General features: G+C 50.6%; 1 protein-coding gene across 1 annotated transcript in view; it reads left to right on the top strand.

The window, feature by feature from the left end:
* Positions 1–1,649: 1,649 nt before the first annotated feature.
* Positions 1,650–9,611, top strand: part of LOC142475031 (uncharacterized) — a 31,718-nt gene continuing 23,756 nt past the window's right edge. Inside the window, exon 1 of the mRNA XM_075581122.1 lies at positions 1,650–2,641. The gene's annotated coding sequence lies outside the window, so the exon portion shown is untranslated. The remainder of the gene's footprint in view (positions 2,642–9,611) is intronic.

Raw genomic sequence — 9,611 nt, 5'->3', positions numbered from 1 at the left:
GTCTCTCTCCCCCTCCCCCTCCCGCCAGCGTCTCTCTCCCCCTCCCCCTCCCGCCAGCGTCTCTCTCCCCCTCCCGTCAGCGTCTCTCTCCCCCTCCCCCTCCCGCCAGCGTCTCTCTCCCCCTCCCCCTCCCGCCAGCGTCTCTCTCCCCCTCCCCTCCCGCCAGCGTCTCTCTCCCCCTCCCCCTCCCGCCAGCGTCTCTCTCCCCCTCCCCCTCCCGCCAGCGTCTCTCTCCCCCTCCCCCTCCCGCCAGCGTCTCTCTCCCCCTCCCCCTCCCGCCAGCGTCTCTCTCCCCCTCCCCCTCCCGCCAGCGTCTCTCTCCACCTCCCGTTAGCGTCTCTCTCCCCCTCCCCCTCCCGCCAGCGTCTCTCTCCCCCTCCCCCTCCCGCCAGCGTCTCTCTCCCCCTCCCCCTCCCGCCAGCGTCTCTCCTCCCCCTCCCGCCAGCGTCTCTCCTCCCCCTCCCGCCAGCGTCTCTCCGCCCCCTCCCGCCAGCGTCTCTCTCCGCCCCCTCCCGCCAGCGTCTCTCTCCGCCTCCCGCCAGCGTCTCTCTCCCCCTCCCGCCAGAGTCTCTCCCCCTCCCGCCAGAGTCTCTCCCCCTCCCGCCAGAGTCTCTCCCCCTCCCGCCAGAGTCTCTCCCCCTCCCGCCAGCGTCTCTCTCCGCCTCCTCCCGCCAGCGTCTCTCCCCCTCCCGCCAGCGTCTCTCTCCGCCTCCTCCCGCCAGAGTCTCTCCCCCTCCCGCCAGCGTCTCTCTCCGCCTCCTCCCGCCAGCGTCTCTCCCCCTCCCGCCAGCGTCTCTCTCCGCCTCCTCCCGCCAGAGTCTCTCTCCCCCTCCTCCCGCCAGCGTCTCTCTCCCCCTCCTCCCGCCAGCGTCTCTCTCCCCCTCCTCCCGCCAGCGTCTCTCTCCCCCTCCTCCCGCCAGCGTCTCTCTCCCCCTCCTCCCGCCAGCGTCTCTCTCCCCCTCCTCCCGCCAGCGTCTCTCCCCCTCCTCCCGCCAGCGTCTCTCCCCCTCCTCCCGCCAGCGTCTCTCCCCCTCCTCCCGCCAGCGTCTCTCCCCGCCTCCTCCCGCTAGCGTCTCTCTCCCCCTCCTCCCGCCAGCGTCTCTCTCCCCCTCCTCCCGCCAGCGTCTCTCTCCCCCTCCTCCCGCCAGCGTCTCTCTCCCCCTCCTCCCGCCAGCGTCTCTCTCCCCCTCCTCCCGCCAGCGTCTCTCTCCCCCTCCTCCCGCCAGCGTCTCTCTCCCCCTCCTCCCGCCAGCGTCTCTCTCCCCTCCCGCCAGCGTCTCTCTCCCCCTCCTCCCGCCAGCGTCTCTCTCCCCCTCCTCCCGCCAGCGTCTCTCTCCCCCTCCTCCCGCCAGCGTCTCTCTCCCCCTCCTCCCGCCAGCGTCTCTCTCTCCCCCTCCTCCCGCCAGCGTCTCTCCCCCTCCTCCCGCTAGCGTCTCTCCCCCTCCTCCCGCCAGCGTCTCTCCCCCTCCTCCCGCCAGCGTCTCTCCCCGCCTCCTCCCGCTAGCGTCTCTCTCTCCCTCCTCCCGCCAGCGTCTCTCTCGATTTCTCCACCCCCCCGCCCCTGTTTCGACTTCTCCCCCCCCCCCCCGCCCCTGTTTCGACTTCTCCGCCCCTGTTTCGATTATTTGACCATTGGCACGAAATATGCGGATCCACACTATGTCCAAAGGACACGTACACTTTATTGATCCATATCTTGTCAGAAAAACACGTACACCATATTCTGATTGGAGGAAGTCCTTAAACACCTCTTGCTTTATGTATTAAAGCACTGCTCGCAGATCGATTAAACTGGAAGTAATGAAACAGAACTGCCTTGTTTGAGTTTGTCTTTGCTTCCCCGAGCGCTTGTGCTGTCTGTTGATTGGAGTCTGTATGAAACCAGAGCTGTGAAAAATCTCCCCGGGTGGAGAGTAATAAAGGACGTGCCTGCCAGTGTGAAAAGAGGGACCCTTTCAGTTCAGTTCCCTTTGAGAATTACTCGTAATAAAGTGTTTTAATTCACACATATGTACCTACCTCTGTCACACCTTATACCACATTGTCCTCTATCTGTGGTGTATCTCTGTGATCACTTAGTGATAGAGTGCTCTCGGGCTGGGGTCTGTCTCTGTGTTCAAACCTTTTCAGTTCCACCTGAAGAAAACTCACTTTGTGGCACTGGTGTCAGCTTGTCTGCGACTTTTTAATTACAACAGTGTTTTTGTTGGTTTTTTTAAGTAGCAAGAAAGTAGTCACTGGTGTGGCCTGTGGCTCCCATTCCTTTCAAACTGTGGATACATACAAGTGAGCCATTTTATATACATTGCTCTCCATTAACTTCTGTTCACCTCACAAACTGTAGAGAAGAAAGACAAGGCAAGTCACATTATTAACAACTTGTATCTTTTTCAGCTCTTCATTTATAAAATAGACATTACTTTGAGACCTCACTAACTGTCCCAATTTTAGGTTGGTAAATTGTGCGAGAAACGAGGAAGAACAGAACCTTGTGGCGTTGCAGGACCACAGGGAAATCTACTACAGAACCTGCACAGACCTCCCCCCCACACAGAGCTCCTGGTCTGGTATGGAGATGAATATGGGAAAGCGCTTGGTATCAAGTGGGGTACAGTGTCGAAAAGTAACGCGCCAGCACTAGGTAATCAGGAATATGTGTGTTGTGTGATTTTTACATCTCTATTGTCTTATTACTGATGTTAAATTGCAAATATTGATAGATTTGCATACACCATTACGGGTCAACTAGAACTTTATATCACTAAACCTGACTTGAGTCAAAGGGCCGGATACATCAAACTGCGGTAACCAAAAATGCTGTATTACCGCCCATATAAAAGTGCCTTATTATTATCATGTAATGAATCAACGTTGCAGCACCAAAAATAAAGCACTTTTTAATCGGACCCGTTAAAAGTATCGAATCTGATACAAAACAGGCATAATACTTAATTTTGAAGTAAAAACTGCCATACATCAAGTTCTGATATTTATTTATTTATAACCAACATGGAATAGAGGATAAAATAGTTATTAAAATACATTACAGTACATATTAACCCTGTAGTAGTTCACGAGTCAACTAGTCATCGGTTTCCATGACACGCTGACTACAAAGGGGATAATATAAACATTACACTACACTACCAACACCTGTTTGCCACCTTAGTGGCTAATAGAGCAGGGTTAGTTCTTGGTTTGTCCCGCAGGCATAAACAAAACACTACAGCTCAGATACATCAAATTCTGTTCAATTGGAGTTACTATCGCACCCGGGGAAATAATGAACTAATGGGTGTTATTACCGCAATTTTAAGGTGGTATATATCAAGAGTGTGGCAATAATATACTGGGTGCGATATTTGGGCCAATCTCACAATTTGGGAATTAACGCGACCGTTAATGTGTTACATACCGCATTGGGTTAATATTTCTATCATAGGCTTCTGTAATGTCTCTTATTACAGAAACCTATAATCAAAATAACATTAGCCAGTTTCATGCCTGTTGTTACCAAGGTATACCACAGGCACCAAATGGGTTAATACTTTATTAAAGAAAATATTACCTAACCCTGTTGCTAAGGTATCTGAAAAAATAGTGGACTGTCATCAGCCCATTAGTCTGGTGCTCCAAAAACTATGAGAAAAGTGTGAGGCTGGAGAAAGCTGTAAATTTGTAGGTTTGGCGTGTTGGCACCAACTTCACCGGCCACATACGTGGACCCCACAGGTATACGGTCGGAGGAGGAAGAACTAAAGAGACTTGGGGATATGGATGAGGCCAAAGTTCTGGCTTTTAAAAAAAAAAACGTTGGGCCCTCTGGTGACCACATCGATGTCTGATTCTAGTTTTAAGGTGTCCCAATGTTTTATAAATGATCTTACGGATTTGATTGGCCTGCCCATTAAATTGAGCGATAAACAGAGGGCGAGAAAACTCATGTTTATAATCTTCCTTACGGCGAACCAAAGTACTCCTAGCTTTCCAACAAGCAAGTATCCAAGATAAGTCAACATCTTGCTTGTCATATCCCCTTGCCGCAAATTTCGCACTGAGAGCTTTTGAATTCGTTACAAATGATTTCTCGTCAGAATAAAGTTTTCTGTAACATATTGTCCCTTGGGGATCCCACGAATAAGGGATCTGGGATGACTACTCCTGGCATGGAGGAATGAGTTTCTGGGGTGGGTTTTTTTGAAAATATTAGTCTGTATTGAGTTATTCAAATCCACATAGAGCGTCACATCTAAAAAGTTAATATGGTGCATATCCATCTCCAAAGTGAATTTGCGATTAACATCATTAATATTAAAATTATTAACGAAAGTGTTTAATGTATCTATCTCACCATACCATATAAAAATTATATAAAAATTTCTGTGGCTTTCGACTGGATTAGACTGAACTAGAAAAGTGGTTTATACTTGCCTGGACTGGAGGATCGCTGGGGTACTTAGCCAGGGTCAGGAATGGAGAATGGTCGTTGTGAGGGTAGCCGAGGTCAGGTTTGGAGAGTTCGGGATGGTCGTACGTAAGCAGGGTCAGGATAGGAGAGATGCGGAGTCCAATATGTGAAGCGGGTCAGGCAGCAGCAGGATCAAGACAGACAAGGCACAAGGCAGGAATGCAGCAAGGCACGACGTCACACACAAGGTTATGCTCAGCAATGAGAGACTGAGCGGAGCAGGTATTTAAGGAGCCTCCCTCCAATGGTAAGCCAGGGAGGAGGAAGCAGATAGGCTGCTGGGTCGTGCAGGTGCGCCCTATTGTGCAGCCAGATTAGGTTTGGGGGCTGAGCTACGTCCCGCACATGTCATCTACGTCAGGGGGTGGCGACCATTCGCGCGCCAGTCGCGAACCACGCATGCCTGTCATCCAAGCGAGAACGAAGCCTGGAGGCGGGTCCAGGGGAGACCTGTCCCGCGCGTGTCACCAATGTCAGAGTGGGGGTGGAGCCTGGGAACAGATCCGGAGGGGAGGCTGGCCGAATGGACACGCCGCATGTCAGAGCGGGGGTGGAGACTGGAGGTGGGACCCGCGGAGGGGCAGACCGATCGCTCGCCGTGCGTGTGTAGCGGGACCGCCGTGGAATCGCGCATCCTGAGTGCCTGTCGAGGTTGAGGGGGTAAGATAGAGAGGTGGGTTCCAGCCACCAGGATGGTGAATCCTCACAGTAAACCCCCCCTCTAGGAGCGACAAGACCTTTCTTCCAGGCTGAATCCCCTCCAGTGCACTAAATAGCGTAACGAGCCTCTAGAAAACTTGGAGTCAAGAATGGACTGTATCTCGTACTCATGTTGACCTTGCACTATATAAGAGGGAGTAGGTGAGACTGGAACCAAATGCACATTCTGGACAACTGGCTTGAGTAAAGAAACATGAAAAACGGACGGAATCCTCATAGAAGAAGGCAGAGAGAACCGGTACGCGACCGGGTTGATACTTTCAGCGATGGGGAATGGACCAAGAAATCTGGGCACGAATTTCATGGAGGGCACTTTTAGCCTGATGTTTCTGGATGACAGCCAAACCTTGTCGCTGGGTTTGAAATCCTCAGCTGGACTGCGGTGGCAATCTGCCTGTCTTCTGCTTATTGGTGGCTGTCTTGATGTTTACCTGGATCTTTTTCCAGAGATTTTGCAGCTCTTTAATTCTGTTGTCTGCCGCTGAGACCCCCGATGAGGAAAAAGAGAAAGGAAGAGTGGATGGGTGGAACTCATAGTTCACGAAAAAAGGGGATTTCAGGATTGATCCACTATGTGCGTTATGAGCAAACTCTGCCCAGGGCAAGAGCTCGGACCAGTCTTCCTGGGAATCGTACACAAAACATTGTATGTATTGTTCTAGAGACTGATTGGTCCTCTCAGTCTGACCATTTGTTGGAGGGTGATACCCAGAAGAAAAATGGAGGGAGATGCCCAGTTGCAGGCAAAAGGAGCGCCAAAAACGAGATACGAATTGCAGACCTGTATCCGATACTATGACCAGTGGTACTCCGTGAAGACGGAAGATTTCTCTGATAAATATATCAGCCAATTTGGGAGAGTTGGGAAGGCCCTTGAGAGGTATAAAGTGGGATTGTTTTGAGAATCGATCCACCACCACGAGGATCGTGTTCATGCCCCTGGACATAGGCAGATCAACAACGAAATCCATGGATAGGTGTGTCCATGGCCGATCAGGAACAGGCAAGGGTTCAAAACCTGAAGGAAGATTCCTAGGAGTTTTAGTCCTGGCACAAGTTGGGCACGCGGCTACGAAATGTTTGACGTCTCTCTGCATCTCAGACCACCAGAATGTTCGGGACATTTGGTCCAAAGTCCTCCTGGTCCCGGGATGTCCTGCTAATCTGGAGGAATGGCTCCATTCGAGAACCTTTTTTCGATTGAAGGAAGAAGTGTAAAGGCGGCCCTCTGGGACCGTAAGGTCGGCATGAATGTGGTCCTGTTGGAGGACGATGTCCTTAAGAGCGTTGAAGGTGGTAGCAGAAAGTATACATTTAGAAGAAAGAATGGGTTTTTGTTGGTCCTCGGATTTGTCGTCCAGAGAGAATTGACGAGAAAGGGCGTCCACTTTGACGTTTTTGGTTCCAGGGAGATAGGCGATTATAAAGTTGAATCTTGAGAAGAGTGACCATCTGGCTTGGCGGGCTCCCAGGCGACGTGCTCCTTCAATGTAGAACACATTTTTGTGGTCAGTCAGAATTCTTATGGGGTCCTCCGTACCTTCCAGAAGGTGTCTCCATTCCTCAATTGCTAGTTTCTTGGCCAAAAGTTCACTATTACCGATATCGTAATTACATTCAGCTGAAAAAATTTTTTTGTGGAAAAGACGTCACAGGGGTGCAACTTGGACTGAGGACTCTTTTACTGGGAAAGAACAGCACCAACTCTGACATCCGATGCATCGACTTCAAGGGTAAAATGGAAGTTTGGGATCAGGATGGATAAGAATTGGGGCGGACACGAACGCCTTCTTTAGACGCGCAAAAGACTGGATGGCCGTGGGTGACCAAGAGGTGGGATCTGTTCCTTTCTTAGTTAATGCCGTGAGAGGAGACACCAAGGAAGAAAAGTTCTGAATAAACCTGCGATAATAGTTAGAAAATCCTAGGAAACATTGAATGGCTTTGAGTGTTGGGTGGAGGCCAGTCCAGTAACGCTTTGACTTTAGCAGGGTCCATTGTAAGGCCAGTATTAGAGATGATATATCCTAGAAAAACAGTAGAAGCTTGATGAAAATGACACTTTCAAGTTTGGCAAAGAGCCGGTTTTCCCGTAACCGAAGGAGTAATTGTTTCACTTGGGCCACAGGTTCCCGTCTGGATTTAGAAAAAATCAAGATGACATCCAAGTAGATGATTACGAAAGAATTGAGAAGGTCCCTAAAAATGTAATTGACAGTCTTGAAACACGGCTGGGGCATTACACAGACCAAGCGGCATGACCAGGTATTCATAATGTCCATCTCTGGTATTGAATGCAGTTTTCCATTCTTCGCCTTGATGGATCCTGATGAGATTATAGGCACTGCACATGTCTAGTTTGGAGAAGATATTAGCGCCTTGCAGGCGGTCGAAGAACTCCGATATGAGAGGGAGTGTGTAGCAATTTTTAATGATGATTTTATTAAGGCCCCGGTAGTCAATACATGGCCGTAAAGATCCGTCTTTCTTCTTCACAAAGAAGAATCCGGCATCGGCTGGAGAGGTGGACATACAGATGAATCCTCTCTGTAAATTTTCGGCAATGTATTCCCTCATGGCCTTGGTCTTGGGCATCGACAGCGGGTAAGAAGCCCCTCTGGGCGGAGAGGTGCCTGGAAGTAAGTCAATGGGACATTCAAAGGGGCGAAGTGGAGGCAGGACCTCAGACTTGACTTTATCAAAGACGTCTCTGAACTCTGCATACTCCTCTGGCAATTGTACCCTTCCCTTCTCCTCAGACGGGGTGGTTCCACAAATACTACTGGAGTCCACAATGCAGTGTTTGGTACAGTAACCAGGGAAGCCTGAGGATTACTCCTATGGAAGGTGTGTGAACCACGTTAAGTTGAATCTTCTCTAGGTGATCATTCCCCGTCTTAAGGTGAAGGACCTCAGTCTTCAGTGAGAAAGTCTGGTTGAAGCGGTCTTCCATCTATGGCCTCAAGGGCTATAGGGTTCTCCCTACGTCTGAGGGGGATATGATGGTGTTCCGCAAATCCTTCATCTATGAAATTGCCCCCAGAACCTGAATCGAGGAAAGCGAGCGTAGAAACAAGAAACCTGTACCCTGATAGCGATGGGAAGGAGGATCCTAGAGGGGTTATCAACAGAGATGGGGAAGAGAGAAAGCGTTCCAAATGAGAGTCCCCAGGGCCTCATGGTAACTTCGCGTTTTCCGACGTATTGGGACAAAAATAGGCAAAGTGTCTGGAATTTCCACAATAGAGACACAGTCTGGCATTCTTGCGACGTTGCTTCTAAGACTTAGAAAGACTAGTACCCCCAGTTGCATTGGTTCGGAAGTATCAATCGGTGGGCGTTCGGTTGTGCTCACCTGAGCGGGAGTTGTCCGGGATGTGGTGACACGGTGGTGAGCGCTCTCTGACCTCCTTTCCTGAAGGCGATGATTCACTTTGATGCAAATGGCGATAAGATCCTTCAGATCGGTGGGACGGTCGTAAGTAGCCAATTCATCTTTCAGGACTTTGGAGAGCCCCCGCCAGAAAGCAGCTGACAAGGATTCGTGATTGCAACCCGTCTCTGCGGCAATGGTCCTGAATTGGAGTGCATATCTTGCAACTGGGCGGTTACCCTGAGAAATATAGAATAAGGTAGAAGCAGCAGATACCTTATGGCCGGGCGTATGGAACACCCTAGGGAACTTCCTGGTAACGGCTCCGATGTCTTGAGTGAGATCAGACCTCCTTTCCCAGGTGGGAGAAGCCCAGGCAAGTGCGTTTTGTAAGAAGAGAGATAATATACGCCACCTTGACGCGACAGGAGGTAAAGCGAGAAGAATTAATCTCAATCTGAATAAAACATTGATTTAGGAATCCCTGGCTTTCGTGGGGATCCTCTCCATAGCGGTTGGGCATAGGCAGCCGGAGTTTGTGAAGACGATAGGAGGCTGATATAGTAGTGGGCACAATACCAGGAGCGACAGGAGTTCCTATTGTCGAGACTCTTGCATAGAGAGAGATCTGGAGGTTGCGCATATGTTGGTCATTCGCCTTTAATTTTTCCTCTATTGGACAGGAAGTTAGCGTGCGTGCTCAGGACTCTTCCTACCTCAGCAGGGTCGAAGTATGTGTGGCTGAGCATACTGTAACGAGTAGCTCACCACAAACCAGACGCGACTGCAAGGCTGAGGTAGGGAATTGTACCAAACGCCAACCCACAGCTGTGAGGGTGTGCCTAGAGTGTAGAGTAGTCTTGCAAGCCGGGTCAGTAGTATGGAAGGTAGGATAGTAGTTTATACTTGCCGGGTCTGGACTGGAGAGTAGCGGATCGTTGGAGTACTTAGCCAGGGTCAGGATTGGAGAAAGGTCGTTGAGGGTAGCCGAGGTCGGGTTTGGAGAGTTCGGGATGGTCGTACTTAAGCCGGGTCAAGAGAGGAGAGATA

Source organism: Ascaphus truei, unplaced genomic scaffold (genome assembly GCF_040206685.1).
Source record: "Ascaphus truei isolate aAscTru1 unplaced genomic scaffold, aAscTru1.hap1 HAP1_SCAFFOLD_1063, whole genome shotgun sequence".
Classification (NCBI taxonomy): Eukaryota; Metazoa; Chordata; class Amphibia; order Anura; family Ascaphidae; genus Ascaphus; species Ascaphus truei.
This window is presented reverse-complemented; position numbering and strand designations above follow the sequence as displayed.